The 25,398-nt window shown below is 42.9% G+C and overlaps 2 protein-coding genes across 2 annotated transcripts in view; one reads left to right on the top strand and one right to left on the bottom strand.

Moving 5' to 3' along the window:
- Nucleotides 1-3,366, bottom strand: part of caly (calcyon neuron-specific vesicular protein) — a 75,283-nt gene extending 71,917 nt beyond the window's left edge. The window contains exon 1 of the mRNA XM_060854087.1: nucleotides 3,328-3,366. The gene's annotated coding sequence lies outside the window, so the exon portion shown is untranslated. The remainder of the gene's footprint in view (nucleotides 1-3,327) is intronic.
- The window catches only part of LOC132834953 (uncharacterized), a 58,551-nt gene that overhangs the window by 26,339 nt on the left and 6,814 nt on the right, over nucleotides 1-25,398 (top strand). The gene's annotated exons all lie outside the window — the stretch shown is intronic.

Here is a 25,398-nt window from a genome sequence, read left to right as displayed (position 1 = left end):
ACTCCAGTGTTATGAATCAAATAAACAACTTGTGGGTGACAGTTTAGTGAGAGAGCAAGGCCTGTGTCCTCCCCGGGCTCTTAATGGAGACCAAGCCAAAGCCATTCTGGGATTTAGGTTTTTGCTGCTGGGTTGCTTGTTGTCAATTGCCATGTTCAAGGGTGAATTCCTTTCATTTCTGAAAGCAAAGCAGGTCGGAGGATGATTGGCAGGACTGTTATATGGTACAATTTATTGAAATCAACCGTTCCACGACTTCTCAGGGTAATTATTCCGCACAGTAATAGTAACTGACTCACATGGTGAAAGTGTTCTATAAATTGGGGCATAGTGCAATCTGCCACTGTGATTCATCCTCCCTGCAGTGCACACACTATATTCCTTCCTTGTTATTAAGCTCATATGCAACCTTGTTCCTCATTCAGTAAGGTTAAAAATTGCATTGATCTGATTTGCGCTTTTTTTAAACTGGGGAAAGGCAGCAGACATCCACACTAAATCTCAGCAGCGTGTGTCCCACTGAGGGAGAAATACCCAAACGAGTGATTTCTATACAGTCTCAAACCAGTGTGTCAAATAAAAGCCCATTCTCACAACACAATCCCAAATGTTGCGTCTTAACTTACAATGAACATTATCTTTTCATTGTAGAACACAACACATTATTGACTTTTATTGGCAAGGTGTTGGCAACGGCTGAAAATGTGTTGCTGGAAAAGCGCAGCATCCAAGGAGCAGGAGACTCGACGTTTCGGGCATGAGCCCTTCTTCAGGATTGAGGAAAGTGTGTCCAGCAGGCCTTGTAGAGGGAGGAAGAGAGCTTCTTCAAGGAAGGCATCCTTGCAAGAGGATTCGCAGTAGGTTAAAATCTTCGAGGAGAAAGTAAGGACTGCAGATGCTGGAGATCAGAGCTGAAATTGAGTTGCTGGAAAAGCGCAGCAGGTCAGGCAGCATCCTTTCTCCTCAAAGATTTTAACCTACTGCGAATCCTCTTGCAAGGATGCCTTCCTTGAAGAAGCTCTCTTCCTCTCTCTACAAGGCCTGCTGGACACGCTTTCCTCATTCCTGAAGAAGGGCTCATGCCCGAAACGTCGACTCTCCTGCTCCTTGGATGCTGCCTGACCTGCTGTGCTTTTCCAGCAACACATTTTCAGCTCTGATCTCTAGCATCTGCAGTCCTCACTTTCTCCTCGAAGGTGTTGGCAAGTCTTCTTGATCAGTACAGCCCCTTTTTAGAGTGTATGGCATGTTGAGTTAACTAGGGATTCTTGATGCTTTCAAAGGTAGCAGTAGCTCATATTGGAAGAGGGCTCTTTGAATGAAGTTTTTGTGAGGATCTGTAACTTGGGAGTTGGTTGGATTTGTTGTTGGTCTGTTCGCCGCACTGGTAGGTTTGTTGGCAGATGTTTTGTTCCCTTTCTAGGTGATATCATCAGTGCTGTGTTGCCTCCTGTGAAGCACTGCTATACTCATGCAGTTTGAATTGATGTGTTTCTGTTTGAGCTGTTTCCGGGTGATGCCAGTTATGGTTCTCCATTGCAGCGGTTTGTATATCAGTCCAGTTCCATGTGTTTGTTGATGGAGTCCCAGGATAGTACCACACTTCCAGGAATTCCCTTGCTGTCCTTGGTTTAACCTGTCCTAATATCATTGTGGTGTCCCAGTCAAACTCATGGTTCTTGTCCGTGTGTGTGGATACCAGGGAGAGTTGGTCGTGTCGCTTAGTTGCTAGTTGGTGTTCATGGATGCAACTGTCTACCTGTTTGCCCTGCACAGTTCTTAGTGCAGTCGCTGCATGGGAGTTTGGTAAATTCCATTCACCTTGTACTTAGTGGGTATTGGGTCCATTATTCTGGTAAGCTGCTGTCTCAGTGTGGCTGTTGGGTTATGGGCTGTCCAGATCCCGAGGTGGTCGCAGCAGTCTAGTTGTCAGTTCTGAAATGCTTTTAATGTATGGGAGAGTAGCCAGCATGTTGGGGCGTGTCTTCTTGGTATTGCATGTCCGTCAGGCATCTGCGGACAAAGCTGTGAGGGGTATCCGGTTTCAGCAAAGACTTTCTACAGGTGTTCTTCTTCCTCTCTTCACAGTTCTGGGGTGCTATTGTGTGTTTGAACAGGGTCCTAATGTAGCTTCTTTTGTGGGTGTTTGGATGGTTGTTGTTGTAGTTTAGGATCTGATTGGTGGGTGTGGTCTTTCTGTCCACTTTTGTTGTGCATTCACCATCATGTATCCTTGTAACCATTGCATCTAGAAATGGGGGTTGGTTGTTGTTCTCCTCCTTTCTTGTGAATTTGATCACAGTGAAAATGCTGGTGTATGTGGTTCCCTGAATATTGTCTCGTCTCTTGTCCAGCTTTCATGACTTTCACTAGTGAAATGCTAACATGAGGATATCCAGTTTAACTCAATGCTGCACTCACCTGATACCTATACGTACAGGCCTTGCCAAGACTACTCATTGGACAACAGTCAGGAACCCTCAACATCTGCACTGCAGAATTAGCCAACTTGCTCCATCTTATCTGTGTTGGCTTCCAGCCAGAGAAACCCGAATCTGCTCCCTGTTGAGACCTGGCTGCTTTCCCTCCTGCCTTATTTGAAAATTACCAAGCTCAACTGTCCTCGAAATGTCTCAGTCACAGATGACTCAAGCTGACCCAGGAACATTTTTTCTGTCTGGCTGCTCCCACACTGGGAACTGCAATTAGCAACTGAACCACTGAGGAACCAATATTTTATGTCTTACTTTTGAATCACTCGTGTCAAATAAACAGATTTTTGGATCAAATGACTTGCATTTCATGATATATTCAAACCCTTTGTTCATTTTTGTTGTGTTCCAAGTTCAAAAAGCCACCAGTTTTAAAAGTTGCTTTCTTTACATAAGAAAACCCTATATCCTTAATATTGTATTTTTAAAAATTCTTTCTCAGAATTATTGCAATTCAGCGTTATTAGCTCCCTGAGAAGGAACTAGTAAAGCTCCATGAATAAAAATGATGACTTCTTGGGCAATTTCAAATATTTAAGAGTCAGTCATATTGGCATGGGTCTGGAGTCACGTGTAAGTCAGGTCAAGAAGGAATGGCACATTTATTCCTGAAAGGACATGAGTGAACCAAATGGATATTGAACAGGAATCTGATAGCTCCAGGTCACCATTACTGACACGGTCTTTTTTCCTGATGACCCATCACCAAACCACGCAATTAGCAAATTAAATCAAATACCAATTCACAAATACTCTCAATAACCAAAACAAAATGAGCGGGAATACAAAGGTGAGAGAGTGGAAGATAATACACTGCAGTCCCTATGGTGCCTACCTTTCTTGAAAAACTTGAGGGTGCTGTTGGATCCTTGTGCTCCTTTTTCCAAGGACACCTGGGTGTGGATGTAGCCATGGACGAGAGGCAGCAGTCAGGAATTATGTCCCCACAGACACTATCCATTCTGGACTGACTTAACAAACTAAATTTAAACTTCCGACTTGTTGGAGTAGTGAAGTTTGAATGTTTATCTTCAGTCCCAGGCCTCTTGATCATGACGTCTGTAGCACAGGATCATAGCATTGAGTTTCACTGTCAGCACATGACAAGGATTCAGGTGTCCAACATACAATCTTAGCACAAGAAGCTGTATCTGAGGAGCACAAAGGTCAGACAGAGCAATTGGCTTCATTTATTAAATGCTTTCTGCCTGGTATACTGGAGGCAGTTCAGCTGCCCGCATTCCAAAATGTGCTGGCTGAATTGAATCGAACGAGCTTACTTGTCACATGTCTGCAAATGAGCATAGTGAAACATTTATAAGGAGAAGGTGAGGACTGCAGATGCTGGAGATCTGAGCTGAAAATGTGTTGCTGGAAAAGCGCAGTAGGTCAGGCAGCATCCAAGGAACAGGAGAATCGACGTTTCGGGCTCATTCTTGAAGAAGGGCTTGTGCCCGAAACATTGATTCTCCTGTTCCTTGGATGCTGCCTGACCTGCTGTGCTTTTCCAGCAACACATTTTCAGCTCTGAAACATTTATAAGTCATCACTTACAGCACCAATATAGGGTCATCGAGATGCCCAGCACGGAAACAGACCCTTCGGTCCAACTTGCCCATGCCAACCAGATATCCCAATCCAATCTAGTCCCACCTGCCAGCACCTGGCCCATATCCAAACCCTTCCTATTCATATAGCCATCCAGATGCCTTTTAAATGTTGTAATTGTACTAGCCTTCACCACTTGCTCTGGCAGCTCATTCTATACACGTACCACCCTCTGCATGAAAAACCGTCCCCTTAGGTCTCTTTTCTATCTTTCCCCTCTCACACTAAACCTATGCCCTCTTGTTCTGGACTCCCCCACCCTAAGGAAAAAACTTTGTCTATTTATCCTATCCATGCCCCTCATTATTTTGTAAACCTCTATAAGCTCACCTCTCAGCCTCTGACACTCCAGGGAAAACAGCCCCAGCCTGTTCAATCTCTCCCTATAGCTCAAATCCTCCAACCTAGATACAATCCTTAGTTACAGAATAGAGAAATAAAAAGAAAAATTTACGTTACAGCTGTACGTAGTATAACTGTAGTTCAGAAAAACACAAAGCAAAATTAAAAAGACAAACATCACAGCTTGCACCTAAAGGTGAAATTTAAGGTAGATATCAGGAGGTACTCCTTTTTGCAGAATGACAGACAGTTGGAGTGGCTTGTTAACAAGGATGGCTCATGTGGACATATTGGACCCAATGCTAAAACAGCTAGACCTTGAAATTGGGAGTGGGAATGCTGAGAAGGATGGGGTTACACTGGCTGAAGAGTTTTCTCACACAATCTTGTAACATAGTGTTCAATTCTTTTCAGTCTTTGCATCTTTGTGCTGCTGACTTGATAAATTCACTGCTTTCATCAACATTTATCAAGTGTCTTGCCAGGAATATATAACCCTGGCAATGTTGCAGTTTACACAGTCTTTATTTTTGTCCTGATTGTTATGAAGATGTGGGTGTACCTTTAAGAGAGTGAAGGACTTGGCAAGTACACTGAGTGCAAGGTAAGATTCAGAACAAACAGCACTCGCTGAGTTGCTATGATACAAAAACACAAATTCGAATTCAGCCAATCAGTTTAAATTACACTCTGAAAAATATCAAACTCCAATCCAATTTGAATTGTGTATACTGACAATCTTAAAAGCCAATGACACAATCGGATTCTTTGGGGATATAAGACCGGGGAAAGTTGAACAGTTGAGAGGAGAACTGCTAGGCCCAGCCTGTAAACAGACTGCTTGAAAAATAGTTCTCTTAAAAGTATGATCAGTAATCTGTGACAAAGAAATTCCTAAGAAGAAGAAATGAAGACACAGGAAGATCCGAACAGAAGCACAAAAGCTGCCTGCTTTTGAGTTAAGAGGTTTTGTAAATCTTAATTGGGAGCTTTATCGGACTGGTATTATAGAAGGGAAGGTGACAGATAGGTTAGAGGAAGGAGTGGTAAACAGTTGTTAGTTAATTATTCTCTCTTACACTTTCAGAAATAAAGTTGTTAATTTTTACTTTAGACAATCCTTGGCCACTCTGACTTTTACAGAATACTGCGGGGGATAAATCTTTTCTGTGCTGTTGGTTTAAATTAAGCAGGAGCGTTTACCCTGTGTCGTAACAGTTTGGGTGCTCGGGTCTGTGATTTGAACTGGTCGAGACAGACTTAAATAGATTTGGGGGTACAAAACATCCCAGAAGATTTAAACACTTGCAGGTTAGTGCCCTAGATCTTTAAATAAAATGTAGGTGAGACAATTTGTTTAATTTCGGTGACTTGCAGTTGGTTAAATTACAAGTGAGAGAAATGGCTCTTAAAATTGCTGGAGAGGTTCTGGGATTTGAAGATGATTCTCAGATTTGCCAAGAAAGCTTAAAAGGAAAAAAAAGGGGCATACTTTTAGAATGAGCAAAGAAGTTAGATTTGGGGTTTACCAAGGACAAAAGGTGAAATTGTGAGGGAGTTACTCAAACACGTAGGTGTGTCAGAGAATTGGACAAGTACAGTAGAGGTAGAAAAACTTAAATTACCATTGAGGAAAATGGAGCTAGAAGATAAAGAGAGAATGAGAGAGAGAAAGAAAAGAAAGAGGGAGAGAGAAAGAGAATGAGAGAGAGAAGAAAGAGAGAGAGGAAAAAGAGCGAGAGAAGGTTCTTGACTGAGCAAAGAGAGAGAGAGAGGAAAGGGAGAGAGAAAGCGAGAAGAGAGAGAAAGAGAGAGAATTTGAACTTGAGAAGTTGTGACTTAGTCACCAAAGTCAAGTTAACAGGATGGAGATTAAAAGAGAAGGTAGTGATATATATAAATATGTCAAAACTCTGCCACATTTTGATGAGAAAGATGTTGAAGCCTTCTTTATTTCATTCGAAAAATTGGCTAGGCAGATGGAGTGGTCCGAGGATTTATGGGTAATGCTATTTCAGACTAAACTGGTAGGCAGAGCTCGTGAGGTATTTGCCGCTCAGTCAGTTGAGGTGTTAAGAGATTATGAAGAGGTTGAACAGGCTATTTTAAGTGCTTATGTGTTGGTACCAGAAGTATATAGACAGTAGTTCAGAAACACAATGAAAGAACCAGGTCAGGCTTATGTTGAGTTTGAAAGAATTAAACATAGTCATTTTGATCAGTGATCGTGCTTTGAAAATAGATAGGACATTTAAGGCTCTCAGAGAGATTATTCTGCTGGAGGAGTTTAAACATGCGCTTCCAGAGATGGTAAGAATTCACGTGGTGGAATGGAAAGTTCAAGTAGTGAGAAGGGCAGCAGAATTAGCAGATGAGTATATGCTGGTGCATAAGACAAGCTTCCAGCCAGAATTTTGTCCTATGAGGGATGGAAGTTGGGAGAAGGGGAAATCCTATGCTATGAAACCAAGACTAGAGAACACTGGTAATATTTTATCACAGGTTAAAGAAACCCAAGGGGCTGGACTGGAGGTGAAAGGTCTCAGGTGTTTTCACTGTAATGGAGTGGGACACAGAAAATTACAGTGGCGGTGGTTTCAGAAGGGCACTGGGAAAAGTGTTTTCATTGCCAGAAGGTGGGACACGTAAAGACACAGTGCTGTGAGAAAAGATGTGATAAAAGAAGCAAAGCCAATGGCATTAGTGAAGGTCGTAAAGGAGACCCCATGAAGAGCCGAGGAGCTGCAGGAGAGTGCACAGCCGAGGCAGGGGCTGGGTATGGAGTTCGTACCTGTTCTCGACAAGAATTTGCCTCTGTGGGTAAAGTTTACTCAGAAAGAACAGGTGGAGAAGGACAAGAAGTTATAATTTTGAGAGATACAGGATCTCTGATAGTAAGGGATGAGCGAGTATGCACTCTTTCTGAGGATGGTAAATTGTGGGTTAGATGGACTGAAATTTAGCGTTCCCCTATGTAAGATCAGGTTGGAGTGCCAACTTAAGCCTGGGGAAGTTACAGTGGGAGTGATTGACAGATTGACAGAGTGTCAGTTCCAGGAATTCAGTTTGTTCTTGGGAATGATTTGACAGGATCCAAGGTGGGAGTGACACCCCTTGTTGTGGAGAAGCCCAAGGAAGACCGAGAAAATGAGGAGTTAAAAACAGAAATATCCTGGTATTTTCCCAGACTGTGTGGTAACCAGATCCCACTATCATAAGTCACAGCACAAAGCGAAAAGTTAAGAGAAAGATGAAGGAGTTGAGGCTCAGTTAGCGGACTGCCTGTTTGAGGTGCAGGAAAAACTTGAACAGGCAGTGAGTCAGACAGAAGTGTTTAGTCCTGAAAGGCTAAGAGACTTGCAACAGCAAGACAAATCAATAAAAGTTAAAATGTGATGTGTACTCTGAAAAGGAGACAGAGAATATTCCGGAGGGTTATCATCTGAAAGATAGAATCCTAAGGTGGAAATGGAGACCATGGCAGGTTAGTGCTGAGGAGAAATGGGCCAAAAGTGCATTAGGTTGTGTTGCTGGTAGCAGACAGACAGGAGATGTGACAGGTAGCACCTGAACTACCTGTAGGAGGTCACCTTGGGGTACGAAGGATTCAGACTAAGGTACAAAAATATTCTATTAGCCTGGAACTTTTGCCGTCCGTGTCATACATGCCCAAATAGTAGGTAAGCCCCAGACGGTAATAAACCCAGCCCCTTAGTTGCCAATTCCCACATTCGAAAAACCTTTCACGTGGGTTATAAATGATTGTGTTGATCCCCTCCCAAGAACTAAAAGTACAAACCAGTTAACCATAATAGATGTGTACCAGATTTCCAGAGATAATTCCATTATGGAGTACCAAGGCAAAAACAGTAGTAGAGGAGTTCGTAACTATCTTCATATGGTATGGGCTACCCAGAGAGATTCAGTCAGACCAAGGGTCAAATTTTACTGCTTGCTGTTTAAAGAGGTTATGGATAATACCTCTTAGGTATTCAGCTCTTTGTATCCAGTGTGTATCATCCTGAATCCCAGGGAACTTTAGAAAGGTGCTATCAGATCTTGAAGACCATGTTGAGGGCATACTGTCAGGATTACTCAAATGATTGGGATAAAGGTATCCCATTTGTTTTGTTTGCCATTAGAGATGCCCCAAATGAATCGACTCAATTTACTCTCGTTGAGTTAATATGCAGTCATGAAGTGAGAGGCCCTTTGAAATTAATTAGTGACAAACTTGACAGGACCAAAGTCGGAGACTTAGCTTATGTATTGGAGATGAGAGAGAGACTAAATCAAGGAGGTGAGTTAGCTGAATAGTACTTAAAGAGGCACAGTATAGAATGAAGTAGATAAAAGCTTTGAGACTTGGACGTTTTCCCAAGGGAATAATGTGTTAGTACTGTTACCAGTGATAGGAGATCCCTTCAAAGCCAAATTTAGTGATTGAGATAAAGTTGAGTCAGGTGAACTATTTAGTAAAGATGCCAGATAGGAAAAAAAAGTTTCAGGTATGTCATGTGAATATATTGAAACTGTATTATACTGGAGAGAATGACCTGGAGAAACAGGTGTTAGTTACTGCCCCACAGGGTGAGGAATCAAATCCAGATGATGTGGATTTTGATTTAAATTAGATTTAAAAATGAAGAAGTCTTTGAAGATTGGGATAGATTAGTAAGCTGTCTGTCTCAGGAACTTCGAATGGAGTTGAAAGATTTATTACTACAGTACAAGGACATATGTAAGAATCAGATGGGGAGGACTAATGCTATTGTACACAAAGCAGATGTAGGAAATACTGCTCTGATAAAACAACACCCCTATCGGCTTAATCCTTTCAAAGCCAGACAGGTTCAGATGGAGGTGGAGGCCATGCTTGACAAGAACATCATCGAACCAAGCCAGAGCGAGTGGAGCTGACCAATAGTCTTAGTTCCCAAAGTGGATGGGACTCAATAATTATACATGGATTGTCGGAAGCTCAATGACGTTACAAATCAGACTCATATCCAATTCCTAAATTGGAGGTCTGTATCTAGAAAGTCGGACAAGCCAGTTACATCACCAAGTTGGACTTAATGTGTGGTTACTGGAAGGTACCTTTATCAGAGACAGCAAAAGAAATTTCTGTATTTGTAACTCCAAATGGGTTATATCAATTTAAAGTGATGCCCTTTGGAATGAAGAACACACCCGCCACATTCCAAAGACTCATGAACAGAGTTGTGGCTGGGTTAACAAACTGTTTGGATGATGTAGTGATGTAGTAAGTCCTGGAAAGATCACATGGTACAGTTGGCAGAGCTCTTTGAATAACTACAAGAAGCAAAACTGGTGATAAACTTAAATAAAACAGAATTCACAAAAGCAGAGGTGACGTTCTTGGGACATAAGTTCAGTCATGGAAGGTTGACCCCATGGAACGCAAAAACAAAGGCCATCGAGGAACTTCCAAGATCAACCTCGAAGAAAGAGGTGCTTGATTCTTCGGACCCAGTGGATTCTGTCGGAAGTTTGTTCCAAACCTCAGGAATGTAGTGGCACCATTAACTAATTTGCTGAAGAAGAACACAACGTTTCAGTGGACAGAACCATGCCAGGAGGCATTCAACCATTTGAAATCAATATTAACCACCAAACCAGTTTTAGCAAAACCAAACTTTTCAAAACCTTTTAAAGTCACCATCGATGCACGTGACATAGGAGTTGGAGCTGTACTCCCACAGGAAGATGAGGATGGGATTGAACTGCCAGTTGGTTACTTTTTGAAGAAGATCAACATCCACCAAAGGAACTATGCCACAATTGAAAAGGAACTATTGAGTTTGGTCCTGACCTTACACCATTTTAATATATATGTTACGAACAATGTGTCAGAGATGGTGGTGTACACTGACCACAATCTGCTTACATTCTTAGAACATTTTAAAGGCAAGAATATGAGACTGTTTGTTGGAGTCTCATGTAACAGGCTTTTAATTTAAAAGTCCTACATGTTGTGGGTTGGACGAATGTAATTGCAAATGCGTTATTGCAGATTTAACTGATAGAGTTTAGAGGAGATTTGTCTTTATTTAATTTTATACATATATAGGTATATGGGAAAAAGTTAAGGTGAACTTATATTAAAGTTTTGGTAATGTGTTTTAAAAGTAGAGAAAACAAAATGAAGCCATCTAATCATTATGATGGTTTATTTTTTTTCTTAAGGGGGGAGGTGTTATGAAGATGTGGGTGTACCTTTAAGAGAGTGAAGGACTTGGCGAGTGTACCAAGTGCTGGAGAACTTACAAAGTAACGTTTGATTCAGAACAAACAGAACTCGCTGAGTTGCTGTGGGATTAAAACACAAATTCGAATTCGGTAAATCAGTTTAAATTATACCCTGAAAAATATCAAACTCCAGTCCAATTTGAATTGACAATCTTAAAAATCAGTGACACAATTTGATGCATTGGGAGTATAGGACTGGGGAAAATTGAACAGTTGAGAGGAGAACTGCCAAACCCAGCATGTAAACAGACTGCTTGAAAAATTGCTCTCTTAAAAGTACCTTTTCGATCAGTAACCTGTGATGCAGAAATTCCAAAAAAGAAGAAGACAGAGGAAGATCTGAATAGAAGCATGAAAAGCTGCCAGGTTTTGAGATAAGAAGTATGGTTTTATAAATCTTAATGGGGAATTTTATTGGACTGGTATTATAGAAGGGAAGGTAACAGATAGGTTAGAGGAAGGAGTGATAAATAAATGTCAGTTAATTATTCTCTGTTACATTTCAAGAAATAAAGTTGTTAATTTTTACTTTAAGTAGTCCTTAGCCACTCGGACGTTTACAGATTACTGCGTGAGATAAATCTTTTCTGTGTTGCTGGTTTTATATAAGCAGGAGGGTTTACCCTGTGTCGTAACATGATTGTAAATCTGTGAATTTGTGTCAGCCTGGTTAGGCTGCTGACTGCCTTTTACTTGGTCTACTGTACACTGTACAGTATTTGGTGGATCAGATTGCACTAAGGACTATGTTCAAGTTAAATCCTTGAAAAACACATCTGAAGTCAGGGGAAATAGGAAATAGTTGAAGATGATACTAAACCTTCCCATATTTTGGCAGAGTGTCACTTTTTGTTGGGTTTCATGGGGAGTTTTTCTCCACGAGGACCCTAGCAGAGGCTCTGCACATTTGTCCCAAGCTCACCTCAGTAATGACTGCCATTGGCCCCCTCTCATCTGATGTTAATCCAATTCTCCTACTTTCTGTAATTGGAAGTGTTTGCCACCTCTGGGATAACCCAGGCTATACTGCACCCTGGTGCCCATGCCATTTATAAAAGGCCATTGCGAAGTCAGTCAGTGGTGCCCTGTGCAATTCATTACATTCACCCTGGGCATGGCAGACAAAGGAAATGGGCACCTCGTTTGCAGACAGGGATCAGCAGATCCTGGTGATTGGGGTAAGGCAGAAAGGGCCATCCTTTTCCCTCAGGACCTATAGGGGAGACCACAATCCCAGACCCTGCCAGCCTGTTCCATGACTTTCTCTGCTCTGTTGGATCAGTGCTACTACCTGCTCTTATACTGTATCTCTGCTACTGTACTGACCTCCTAGCAAGGCTCACGCTGTATCATTCTCACTGCAACATCTTCCCTTAATCCCTCTTACCCACCCAAACTCTCCTCACCACTAACCCTGCATGCCCTCTATATTGCTGACGCACTCAGTCAGGATATACCCCCAACAAGACCAGCGCTAACAGCTGTGCCCACCCACTCAGACTTCATTCAATCCCTCTCATCATCTCATGACAAATGAAAATGACCCATAGCAGGACATGGGGTGCTAGATATTCATCACCTCATTCCCTATAAGGAGTGGATCTAAGTCCTCACCAGCGAAGCCAGCGACCACACTGCTGAGGATACAGAAACCTCCATGCCCCAGCCATTGAGTAAAACTGAGCATTGTTCAATGTCATGCTGCTTTCCCATTACTCCGATTGTGAATTTATTGTTAACGTGCAACAACTTTGAACTCTTGTTTGCGACATTCTCTCTTCTGCCTCCTGCAGGCACCAGCAGGATGTCTCTGACATTGACAGTCAAGAGGGCAGCCCTACAGGTCATGCTCTCCTCCACCCCCTGAGGAAGAAAGCACGGGCACTTCAGAGGATGCACCAACTGGGCTGTCTTCTGCACTAACTCAGATACTGGCATCTCTTTAGCCAGATTAGAGCATTTGGAGGGCATTTCACTACCACGTCTCCACAGCCGGTTGAGGGAGAAATGCCTAGTTCGCTGGCACTCAGAGGATCGCAGGAAGTCAGACACATACCCAGTCCCTCTGGCAGGAGAGGACCCCTGTGGTGTTGGAGTTAGGGTCTTCATAAGTAAACAAAAGCAGATTCAGGAGCAGTGGGCAAGTTTGTCAGGGGCACTGGGAAACCAGACACAAAAGCTGCAGGATTGTAGCTCGACAGTTGGTACTCTGCCAGCTCAGGTATGCCGTCATCTGGCTGCTTCCCCCCATGGGCAGATGGGTAGCCAGGTCCAGAAATCTCACAGACCTGCTCTCTATCAGCCCAGCTATTGGTACTGAATAACAATGAAAAGGCAAATGGGGGCCAAGGGATCTTGACTTCACTCAAGGTTCCTCTTTCTCATAAGAAGACAGGGCAGCACCAGTCGTTACCCAGTCACAGCAGGGACACCCGACAGAGCCCCTCGCGATCCAATGTCAGAATCCACATCGAGGGGCTGAACGTTCCACTTCCATCCTCTTGTCCCCCCTCAGGCCTCTAGGAGTTCAATCCAAAGAAGATGCTTTTGCTATTGCGTTATTCTAAAATCTTACCAACGACCAAGGTCAGGCTAACTGGCGTATAATTGCCCATCTTCCACCTCCCTCCCTTCTTAAAAGGGGTGTTATATTGACCATTTTCCAGCACTTGGGACCCTCCCTGACTCCAGTGATTACTTCAATGCCTCCACAATCTTCCCAGCAATCTCCTTCAGAACCCCGGGGTGTAGTCCGTCTGGCCCAGGTGATTTTTCTACCTTCACGTTCCTTTGCACCTTCTCCTTTACTGACGGCCACTGCACTCACCTCTTCCCCTGACTCTTTTGAAGTTTTCATATGTTAGTAGTGAAAACTGTTGCAACACATGACTTGCTGTTGTGTTCACTGTATGGGTGTTTTGAATAGTGCTGCTCTTTCTTGGACCTCACATCACTCAAAACCAAAACTCCCTCCCTCACAGAAGCACTGATCCTGGGAGCACTCTTGCCCTGAATCTGTAGATTATTGGTCAAAGTCCCATTCCAGAATTTGAGACTAAAAATTTAAGCTAACACTTGAAAGTGTTATCTAGACACTGTTAGATTAGATGTAAATCTGAGGCCCCATTTGCCCTCTTAGGGAGATGTAAAAATCCCGTAGCATTATTTCCAGGAAAAGCAGGAAAAATCTCCCTGGTGGCCTGACCAATATTGATCCCTCAGTCCAATATCACAAAATCTAACTGGCTGCTTGTTACCACATTGCTATTTATGGGAGATTTCTGGCTGTCAATTGGTTGCTCCTCTCTCTGAATATTACATTGGCCACACTGATTAAACTTCTTTGGGAGATATTCTGAGGTCAAGAAGTGTGCCGCCCACATTAGATGCAAGTCTTCAGTGTGAAATAATAGTACATTTTCTTCAATAGGCAGGATTTTTAAAAAGGGGTAAAAACAATGACTGCAGATGCTGGAAACCAGATTCTGGATCAGTGGTGCTGGTAGAGCACAGCAGTTCAGGCAGCATCCAAAGAGCAGCGAAATCAACGTTTCAGGCAAAAGCCAAGTCGTCATAATCCTACAGAACCTTTGGGCTGCTCTTTCGTGTGTGTGTGTGTGTGTGAGTGAGAGAGACAAATGGTGGTTGTTTAACTTGAGGGTCATCATAGTTCACACAACAGGACTGGTTGAGAAAGTGAGACCGTCGTGGTAACCTCAGTTATACGGACCTGAACACATACTGTTGGCATCAGTCTGCATCACAAGCCAAGTGTCCAGCTAATGATCTCCCCTTCACCCAGATAACATTCTGGGGACCTGGGTTCAAATCCCACAATGGCAGATGAAATTAAGAATCTAATGATGACCATGAATCCATTGTCGATTGTTGGAAACCCATCTGGTTCACTAACGTCCTTTAAGGAAGGAAAGTGCCGTGCGTATCTGGTCTGGCCTACATGTGACTCCAGACCCACAGCAAAGTGGTTGACTGTTAATTACTCCTTGGGCAATTAGAGATAGGCAATACAAAGCTGCCTAGCCAGCAACGCCCTCATCCCATGAATGAGTAAAGGGAAAAAAAATACTCTGGGGAAAAGCACTCCATCCCACATCACTCTGTAATGAAGAGCTCTTTCACTCGTCTGACTTGACGACTCTTCACCATTGACACCTCAATCAGAGGGAACAGTTTTCACCACTCACTTGATAAAAATCTTTGTCGTTTTGAAGGCCTCCTCTTTGCCCTCGGTGTGTCGTCCCTTTATGTAAAAAAACTGAAAGAACTGCAGATGCTGGAAATCAGAACAAAACCAAACATTGCTGGAAAAGCACAGCAGGTCTGGCAGCATCTGTATGGAGAAATCGGGGTTAATGTTTCGGGTGACCTGTGACCCTTGTTCAGTTTGAGCTTTTGCAGCAATGTTTGTTTTTGTCCCGTTATGTAACATTGATCTTCATGGCAAGGGCTTTTCCCCAGGGTGGGGGAGTCCAAAATTTGAGGGCATAGGTTTAAGTGAAAGGGGAAAGACTTAAAAGGGACCTAAGGGGTGGCTTTTTCATGCAGAGGGTGGTGTGTGTATGGAACAAGCTGCAAGAAGAGGTGGTGGAGGCTGGTGCAATTACAACCTTTAAAAGGCACCTGAATGGGTACGTGAATAGGAAGGGTATAGAGGGATATGGGCCAAATGCTGGCAAATGGAACTAGATTAATTTAGGATATCTGGTTGGCATGGGTGAGTTGAACCATAGGGTCTGTTTCCATGCTCTACAGCTCCATAACTCTATAATTTAGTTTCCCATTGTTGGGATCGTCTTGGTGAATTTCTATACATTCATCTTTGTTCTGTAATAGGGTGTCAAAAACTCCAAACTGTGTTACAACTGAGATCTAAAGATTGCCTTGCAGAAATTTATCAACACCTACTTGGTGTTGTACTCTGTGTCCCAATCATGATAAGGTAGTCAATGGTTACCAAGTTGGGATATCTTACTAGTGAGCCCTGTTGTTCAACGAACACTTTGAACTTCAGTCAGTGTTACAAAGGTCCAACAAAGTGAGTATAAGCTGGTAGCACAGCATTCTGCCAACACTTACCTCCAGCTGCGATTGAAGGGCTCTTAGAGACTCGACAATGAAGAGGTAACATTACATCGTTACATTCTAAGATCAGCTGTGTGTAAACTGCAAGAGGTAGATGAATTTGACACTGCTGCTGTTTAAAACCTGACCATAAAATATATCTGCTATTTTAAAAGAAAGTTAGTGGGTTTTGTTTGATGATAGTCCGAACCATGTGACTTGGTTTATCACTTACAATTGCAAGGGATAGTTTTCATCTTCAGGACGAGTAGTTCACCATCTGCTTTGCATGGCTTCGTTTTAGTCCATTCTCTTTGAATTGGAACGGCCCAGTTGCTGATTTATTGAGAGTCACTGATTGCTTCAGGCCAGTGAGCTGTCAGTGTCACATATGCAGCTCATCGACAAACATTTGCTCGCATTTAGCTGTGACATAACCTCGTGGGAGAAATTCCCTTATGGCAATCCTCAAGCTTACTTGCATAGAAACACAAGATATTTGTCCCTAGGCACCTGACAGCCAATGGAATACTTAGTGGACGTGTTGCAATGTAGTGGCACCAGTTTGCACACGACAAGATTACACTAACTGTAATGAGGCTCTGGTCAGGACATTGGTTTTAGAGATTTTTTTACTCTGTCTTGGCGTGTGGATGTTGCTGGTTCAGCTAGTATGTATTGTTCATCTGTGGCGAAAATGTGGTGAGCTACCTCCTTGAACCACTGCAGACTTTAAGTGTAAGGACCCCCACAGTGCTGCTAAGGGGGGAGTTATAGGATATTGACCCAGCAACGCAGAGCAGCACAGGGGCTCAGTGGTTAGCCTGCTGCCTCGCAGCGCGAGGGGTTTGGGTTTGATTCCAGCCTCGGACGACCGTCTGTGTGGATTTTGCACATTCTCCCCGTTACTGTGTGGGTTTCCTCTGGGTGCTCCAGTTTCTTCCCACTGTCAAAACGTGCGGTGCTGGAAAAGCACAGCCGGTCAGGCAGCATCCAAGGAGCTGGAGAGTCGACGTTTCAAACATAAACTCTTCATCAGGAATGAGGGGGTGGCCCAAGATGGGGGCTGAGAGATAAATGGAGAAGGGGTGTGGCTGGGGGAAACGTAGCTGGGAATGTGATAGGTAGATAAAGGTGGGGGGTGATGGTGATGGAGTGGATAGGTGGGAAGGAAGATGGACAGGTAGGACAGTTCAAGAGGGCAGTGCCAATTGGAATGTTGGATCTGGGATGTGCTGAAGATGTACAGGTTAGGTGAATTGACTATGGTAAATGCAGGGTTACAGGGATAGGTAGGTCTGGGTGGGATGTCCTTTAGAGGGTTGGTGGACCTGATGGGCCGAATGGTCTGCTTCACACTGTAGGGATTCTATGAACACTAAAGGAATGGCAAGTCAGGAACATATGGGCTCGGAGGGGAACTTGCGTGCGTGGTATACCCATGATATCTGCGCTTGTTTTTCTAGATGGTAGAGAGCATGAGTTTCAAAGTGCTTTCAGAAAAGCTTTAATGAGTTGCTGCAGTGTATCTTGTGGCTGATCCACACTGCTGCCAGTGTGCTTTGATGGTGGAGGGTAGATAATGATGATGTTTGATTATCAAGCAGCTGCTTTGTCCTGGATGGTGTCAAGCTTCTTGAGTGTTGTTGGAGCTGCATCCATCCAGGCAAGTAAACAACACTTTTCACTGCATTTTGTGACAAAATTCACGTGGCAATAAATAAATCAAATCAAATCAAGTGGGGAGAATTCCATCACCCTCCTGACTCATGCTTTGAAGATGGTGGACAGATGTTGTGGAGTCAGGAAGTGAGTTACTGAGTGCAGAATTCCCCGCCATAATATTTATACAGCGAGTCCAGTTCAGTTTCTGTTCAGTGATAACCCCCAGGATGTTAATAGTGGGGGATTCGGTGATCACAGTGTAATTAATCATTGAGGAGCAATGATTAGATTCTCTCTTATTAGAGTTAGGGATTGCCTGGCATTTATGTGGGTGTGAATGTTCCTTGTCGCTTGTCAGCCCAAGCGGGGATATTGTTCAAATCTTGATGCATTTGAACATGGACTGCTTCAGTATCTGAGGGGTTACAAATGGTGTGAACATTGTGCAGTCATCAATGAATATTCCTCTCTCTGATCCTATGATGCAGGGTTGATTACTGATGACTCCACTAAAAGTGTTGGGCCTTGGACATTACCATACTAATTCCTGCCATGACATCCTCGGCTGAGATGATTGATCTCCAACACCCACAATTGTCCTCCTTTGTGCTAGGTATGACTCCAACTCGTGAAGAGTTTTCTTCTGATTCCAGTTGATTCCAGTTTTTGCTCAGGTTCTCTGATACCACCATTAGTCAAAAGCAGTCACCTTCATTCTGTTTTTGAGTTTGCTGTTTTGTTCACGTCTGGAGTAAGTCTGTAATGAGGTGAGAAGTGAGTGGGCCAAGTGGAATCCAAACTGAGCGTCAGTATGCAGGTTATCATTGACAAAGTGCCTCTTGACTATCGATGACACCTTCCATCATTTTACAAAGGACCGAGAGTAGACTGCTGGTGAGGTAATTGACCAGGTCAAATTTGTCCTGCTTTTGATGTAAAGGATATACCTGAGCAAATTTCCACATTGTTACGTGTTGTAGCTACACTGGGAGAGCTTGACTATGGGTGGGGCAAGTTCTGGAGCATAAGTCTTCAGTACTATTATCAGAATGTTGTCAGGGCCTTTGCAGTATTCAGTGCCTCCAACCATTTCTGGATCTCACCTGGAGTGAATTGAATTGGCTAAAGACTGGCATTTTTATTGCTCTGGAGGGAGCCAAGATGGACAGTCCAATTAGCTCTTCTGGCTGAAGGTTGTGTTAAATGTTTTAGTTTTATGTTTTCCACACTGAATTGCTGGGATTCACTGTCATTGACGATGTGGATATCTATTGAGCTTCTTCATGACTGGATGTGGCAGGACTACAGAGCTAGAATATGATCTATTAGTAAAGGGATTGTCTATCACTTGCTACTTATACAGTTCGTTATGCAAGTAGTCCTTGTTGTTGCTTTAATAGGCTGTCACCTCATTTTTAGGTATGTCGGATGCTGCTCTTAACACACCTTCCTGCACACTTCATTGAACTAGGCTTGATTCCTTGGCTTGATGGTGATGGGAGAGTGAAGGCATATACTGAGCCATTAGGTTGTGTTGGAGTACAGTTCTGCTGCTGTGGTGACCCCCAGTGCCTCATGGATGCCCAGTATTTGATAAGAGCTTGGCGAGACACCAGGAATAACGGTCCTGCTCTTCTTCATAAGATGCTGTTACTTATTTTAATCAGACAGAGTAGGCATGATTTCATTTTAACCTTGCATCAGAAAGATGGCATCTCCAACATCACCACATTCCCTCAGCCTTCCCAGCAGGAGTTGAACTCAAAGCCTCCTGACTCAGAGATGCTGCTGATTAAACCACAAATACAGAAGTCTAGCTAATATCTATTGTAGTTGTTTTAGTATAGCTAACTTAGGACAGAAGATGCAGCACATGCCTACACTGGACAATGACCTTTATTGACATGCAAGCTCTGCATTCTGAGGTAAACTGAAAGTGTACCACACGTGTGGACTGAGAAAAGGTGTTTTTATGCCACTTTTTAAGTTAAGCATAACACATTCTTCAGTGTATTTAGGAGCGTATTTAGCACACACCATCCTGTGTCATGGAGAAAGTAAGGTGATGGAGATCAGAGCTGAAAATGTGTCGCTGGAAAAGCGCAGCAGGTCAGGCAGCATCCAAGGAGCAGGAGAATCGACGTTTCAATCTTGAGCCCTTCTTCAGGAATGAGGAATATTCCTCATTCCTGAAGAAGGGCTCATGCCTGAAACGTCGATTCTCCTGCTCCTTGGATGCTGCCTGACCTGCTGCGCTTTTCCAGCGACACATTTTCAGTTTCAATCCTGTGTCATGGCTGAAATGAATTAACCAGGTACATTTGGGGTATCTATGTGAATGAATGATTAATATGACCTTCAATTAAATAGCCTGATTTATACAAGATAGGCACAATTCAATCTTTATTTATAAAAATTACCAGGCAGCTGCCTTCATAATCTATTCGCTCTAGGTTTTAATATTATTTGAAATGCATTGTGTAAACACTAACATTAAAAAAAAAGAATTTTAAAATCACTTCCATTTAAACAGGAATTTTGGGCACAGACAGTGTTTATATCCTGATATTAATACTGTGGTTACAAAGCATTGACATCTCATTTGACCAATAATTAGTATGTCACTTTTAATACAAAATTTATCAGCAGAATTTTTATTAACAGCATTTTAATTGTATTTAATCAAATACAGGCTGTGGACATTAACTGGCATTCATTTGAACTCTCTACAACCATACAGTCAAAAATATAGTCGTTGGGTTAGGAGATTTCTGCTTTTGATGTATAACCCTATAAACAAATATCGGAGTCTGTAAATATTGGCTCCAGTTCTATCTTTCATCCACAGGCCTGCTGGAATAGAACAATGTGAATGTTATAAATGTTCACCTTTTAAAGGGAATCAATTATACTTTAAAGAGAGAAAAACTGTAGTGCTATGGGGAATGGGAACAACCTAGATAAGGGTACAATGGGTAAAATTATTTTCTTTTGTGTTCTGTGACTGCATGATTCTATTTCATGAATAAAGCTTCCTCTAATGTTCTAATTAGGAAGCTAACCTCAGAAGAGAAACTCTGCTACAAGTGCAGGTAGTTACTCCTAACCTCACCATAAGTAACATTATCCATGTCCTGCTGATTTGTGGCAACTTATGGGTACAGTATAAGAGTTGGAAGGTCATGTTGCATCTGTGCAGGACATTAGTTAGGCCAGTTTTGGAACACTGAGTGCACTTCTGGTCTCCCTGCTCTAAGCAGGATGTTGTGAAACTTGAAAAGGTTCAGTAAAGATTTACAAGGATCGTTTCCAGATTTGGAGGGTTTGAGTTATTGGGAGAGGCTGTGTAGGCTGGGGCTGTTTTCCCTGCAGCGTCAGGGGCTGAGGGGTGACTTTGTAGCGGTTTGTAAAACCATGAGGGGCATGGATAGCATGAATGGACACGCTCTTTTCCCCAGGACGTGGTTTGGACTGGAGGGGGGGGGGGGGGGGGGGGGGCGGTTGGAGGATGGTGGATTCCAAAACTAAAGGGCATAGATTTAGGGTGAGAGGGGAAAGATGTAAAAAAGACGAAAGGAGTAACGTTTTCACGCAGAGGGTGGAATGAAGAAGTGGTGGATGCCAGTACAATCACATTTGAAAGGCCTCTGGATGGATGTATGAACAGGAAGGGTTTAGAGGGACATGGACCAAATGTTGGCCAACAGATCTAGATGAATTTAGGGTATCTGGTTGGCATAGACGAGTTGGACCGGAGGGTCTGTTCCGTGCCATACATCTCTATGACTGTAAGTGTCTTGGTATTCACTGTGAGCAGGGCTTAGCCTGACCAAACTCATTTTATGTGGGATCACTAAATGCAGAAGAGAGAGGAGACTTTGAAGCCGTAATGAATGAACAGCTGTACTGTGAGTTTCCCACTTTCTAGCAAAGAGAGGAGAGCAATTTGTGGCAATTTCAACCCACCACTATTTCTGTCTGTACTGTGATGTTGCCAACAGTGAGGAGAAGGTGAGTGGACAGTATTGTGATGTTTAATTTCAGATCACAGGGCATATGGTGCCAGGCTGTGTTGCTACAAATTTGACGTATACCTCTCCAGAGGGAATATGACAATCTCATATGAATAGATCACCAGACCAAGAGTGTTTCAAGACCCTGCGGTTCCAATTTCCTTCGAGCGACATTCAACATGAATCATTTAGCAATAAAATCACTCATACAAACAGCCAGTGAAGTGACTGCTATTGTGCAGGTTTGGTTTCCAGGGAACTATAAATGTTGAAATCGGACTGATCTTTGACAGGAAAGGTGATAATTAAAAGGTTTCTGTGAAATGACGAAACCAGCCAGAATTGATACTGGACTAATGATACCAGATAAAAATACTATTAGAGACCGACAAAGCTACAGGAAAAGTAGCATTAACCTGGACAACTGCAATAAGGGAGATATATTGTCTCAGCAATGTTCCGAGGTGACATTAAAGGTAGCTACACTGAGTCCTGTAAGATTTATTACACCTTTTTCACCTGTATATTCTCATGCGCATGGGCAATTAGGTGGCTCAATGGCTTAGAACACTATCTTTTGCACCTCTGGGCACTTGGCACTGAGCATATGATGGTTGCAACAATTAGCTATAGAATGAGTTTGATGGTTGCAACTAACAGACTTTGAGATTATAGTGAGAATGAGCCTTGAGAAGGTCATAAGGTGGCACTTGTGCTTGTCTGCTGTGGCAAGGTGGAAACTTCTAAAAGGGCTTGGATTTCAAAAGTGTCATTACACAGTAGAAGAAGCATCTCTGTTTTCCAACATCCAAAATAGTTTTACTTTTGACATAAGCACAAATGTCATTAAAAAAAAATTATGGGGCATCTAATCTCAACCTGTATTTGCACAGTGAATAGCTGCAGATAAAGCCAAACCTTTTCAACAACATGCGATGGTGCAGAGGACATTTGGAATGAGAAACTGTTTGGAGATGTAGGTTTAGTGAATCATGCGACTAGATTACGTTCTTTGTCACAGATGTGAAATCTTCAAACCTCAGAGACTCAGGAGGTAGAAACTAATTGGGACAACATTGCATATGGGTGAGATAATCCCAGGATTCATTGTTCAGTTCATTAGCTTGAGTGATTGGGCAAGAGAAAATTAGGTCCATGTGTATTTAGTATCATCATAGAATTCCTAGTGTGGAAACAGGCCATTCAGCCCATTGAATCTACACCAACTCTCCAAAGAACATCCCACCCAGACCCAAACCCCCTGCCCTCTAACCCTGCATTTCCCATGGCTAATCCACCAAGCCTGCATATCTCTGGACACTACAGGCAATTTAGCATGGTCAATCTACCTAACCTGCACACCTTTGGACTGTGGGAGGAAACTGGAGCACCCAGAAGAAACCTACACAGACACAGGGAGAATGTGCAAACTCCACACAGTCACCAGAGGCTGGAATCTGGTCCCTGGCACTGTGAGGCACCAGTACTGCCCAATGAGCCACCTGCACTAGTATTAAGGCATATTCTGTCGCTCTACAAATGGTTGCTTATTATCTATTATAACTCTAAGTCCTGCACAAATAGCAGGCAATATGCACTTGGTCAACAATTCTGGTTCCAAGAAATATTCAGCCACAGAATTGCTCTAGTTCAGGTTTGTCCATTTCCGACACAGAGCCCACAATGAAACTAAGCCATTGAACTTGTCTTGAAAGAATGATCCTCATCATCCTAATTGGCAAACCTGCAGGTAAATTGTGTCATTTTGTATTGTTAAAACAAAAATCCACCGGTCAGTCAGCTTCAGAATAGATTTACACCTGATTGGCTGAGCATTCCCAAGGTAAGGATTCAAATTAATTTTGAGTCTTCAGCGTGCACTGAACTGTTTAGGCAAGACAAACAAGAATTAGAAATGAATGAGAAAAAGAGTAATTCGCATTCCCAGTCACACTCCGTGATGACAATGGCAAATAGTTACGTGCTTTCACAACAATGCTTGCTTTTTTATACCAAGCCAGTTTTGGTTAGTGAGTGGTAATATTCATTATTCGTGAAATAATCCCTAATTATAGTCTGCCGATAGGAACAATGGACGTCTTTTTTCTTGACTAACACAGCAGCTTCACTGAATATATTACAGATATCAACATGACAGCACATATTTCTTATATGATTTTACATTTCCCGAACAAGCAGTGACTGATATTAGTGTCTCATTGCAGAGCTCAGCTGAAGCTAGAGCTGACAGAAACACAATCTCAAGTAGACTGACATGTACAGCTTTCAGCGCAGCATCTTCTGATAGATCTCAAGAAAACTGAGGGTGTTTTTAAGTCCGGAGCATTGTTTACTTACAGTGTGAGGTTAGTCTTGGCTCACAGAGCACTCCAGTCTCTGGGTTCAAAGGTTTTGGGTTCAACACACTCTGGATGCCTGAATCTTGACTGACTCACAAGTGCAGCACAGTGGAAAGGCTGCACTGTTGAGAGTGACATTCTTTTTTTTCAAATGAGGTACTAAACTGAAGTCCCTACCTGCCTCCTCAGCTGGATGTATGTGATCCCAAAGCATTATTTCCAAGAAGCACACGGGAATCAGCCCTACTGTCGGGGCCAATATTAATCATTCAATCAATACCATGAAAATAGATGTTCTGGTGGTTATCATATTGCTGTTGTGTGGGGGCTTGCTGTGTGAATATTGCCTGCCAAGTTTCCTCCAGCTGTAACTACCATGCAACAGCATGTAATTGGCTGTGAAGCACTTTGTCCTGACATCATGAAAGGGAGCGTCTGTGGAGGGAGAAAGGATTAAAATCTCAGAACAACTAGGCTTCAACAGTTAGCCCCAATGCTGGAGTTGATGTCCAGTGATCAGGATTTGTTGAGTTTGATTTCCCTTGTCCAACAGCATCTATGGAGTAACTATTGAAGCTAACGTGACCTAGTTTGGCCTGGTTTGGAAGTTTGAATTGATTTCTACATCTCTATTGAAAAAACTTGCATCATGATCTTTGATTAGCTTTGTACTGAGAAGGCAATTGAATGGTCAATTATAGCATAAAATTTTGCAGTTATTTGCAGAAACTCCTGATATGATGCCTTGAATGTCTTCACATTTGTTTTTAACTCTGAGGAAAACCATTTCTGCTCCTCCTCCGACACCCAGGGAGTGCTGTGCATGTAGGTACCAGCCCCAGTTTGTACAGCACATGGAATTCTAGAGCACAGACATAGCTAATAACCTTCTAACAAGTCCCCGTCAGTGTTTATGCATCACATGAGCTCCCCCTATTCCATTCGTCGTCATCTTATTGTTGGCCATTACATTCACTGTGGTGAAGCACTCATCAGCTGTGAATCATTAGAATCCACAGCGACCTTCCAAATAGCACCCAAACCCACCACCCTACCCTATCCCTGTAACACTACATTTCTCATGGCTAATGCACACATCCGTGGACGTTATGTGGAATTTACCACGGCCAAACCACCTAACCTGCACATCTTTGGGAGGAAACTGGAGCACCCAGAGGAAAACCCATGCAGACCACGGGAAAATGTGCAAACTCCATAAAGACAATGGACTCGAACCCATAACAAATGACGTTGATGCAGTGTTGTCCACTTTTTGCACTGAGTTCAGGGAGTCGCTGATGAGCAATCTGTCAGATGGTCTGCCTTGCTTGCCATTTGTTAATATTTTATTACAGGCTGAGCCAATTTGGAACAAAGGCCATCCTGACTTGTTGGTATCCATGTGTTATGAAGTGCGGCAGGTTGAACAGCTACAATATTTTCCAACAGGAAGGTTGGCTGATTTCGGCATTAAGTGGCAGCCTGTACAGACAGGGGCTTTCTCAGAACCATTCCTGTTTCACTCCATGACTTTTCCAGAAGGTACACAGCAAATCCCATTTA

The sequence above is a fragment of the Hemiscyllium ocellatum genome, chromosome 43 (assembly GCF_020745735.1).
Source record: "Hemiscyllium ocellatum isolate sHemOce1 chromosome 43, sHemOce1.pat.X.cur, whole genome shotgun sequence".
Taxonomy (NCBI): domain Eukaryota; kingdom Metazoa; phylum Chordata; class Chondrichthyes; order Orectolobiformes; family Hemiscylliidae; genus Hemiscyllium; species Hemiscyllium ocellatum.
Note: the sequence above shows the minus strand (reverse complement) of the source record. Positions and strands in the feature narration are given on the sequence as shown.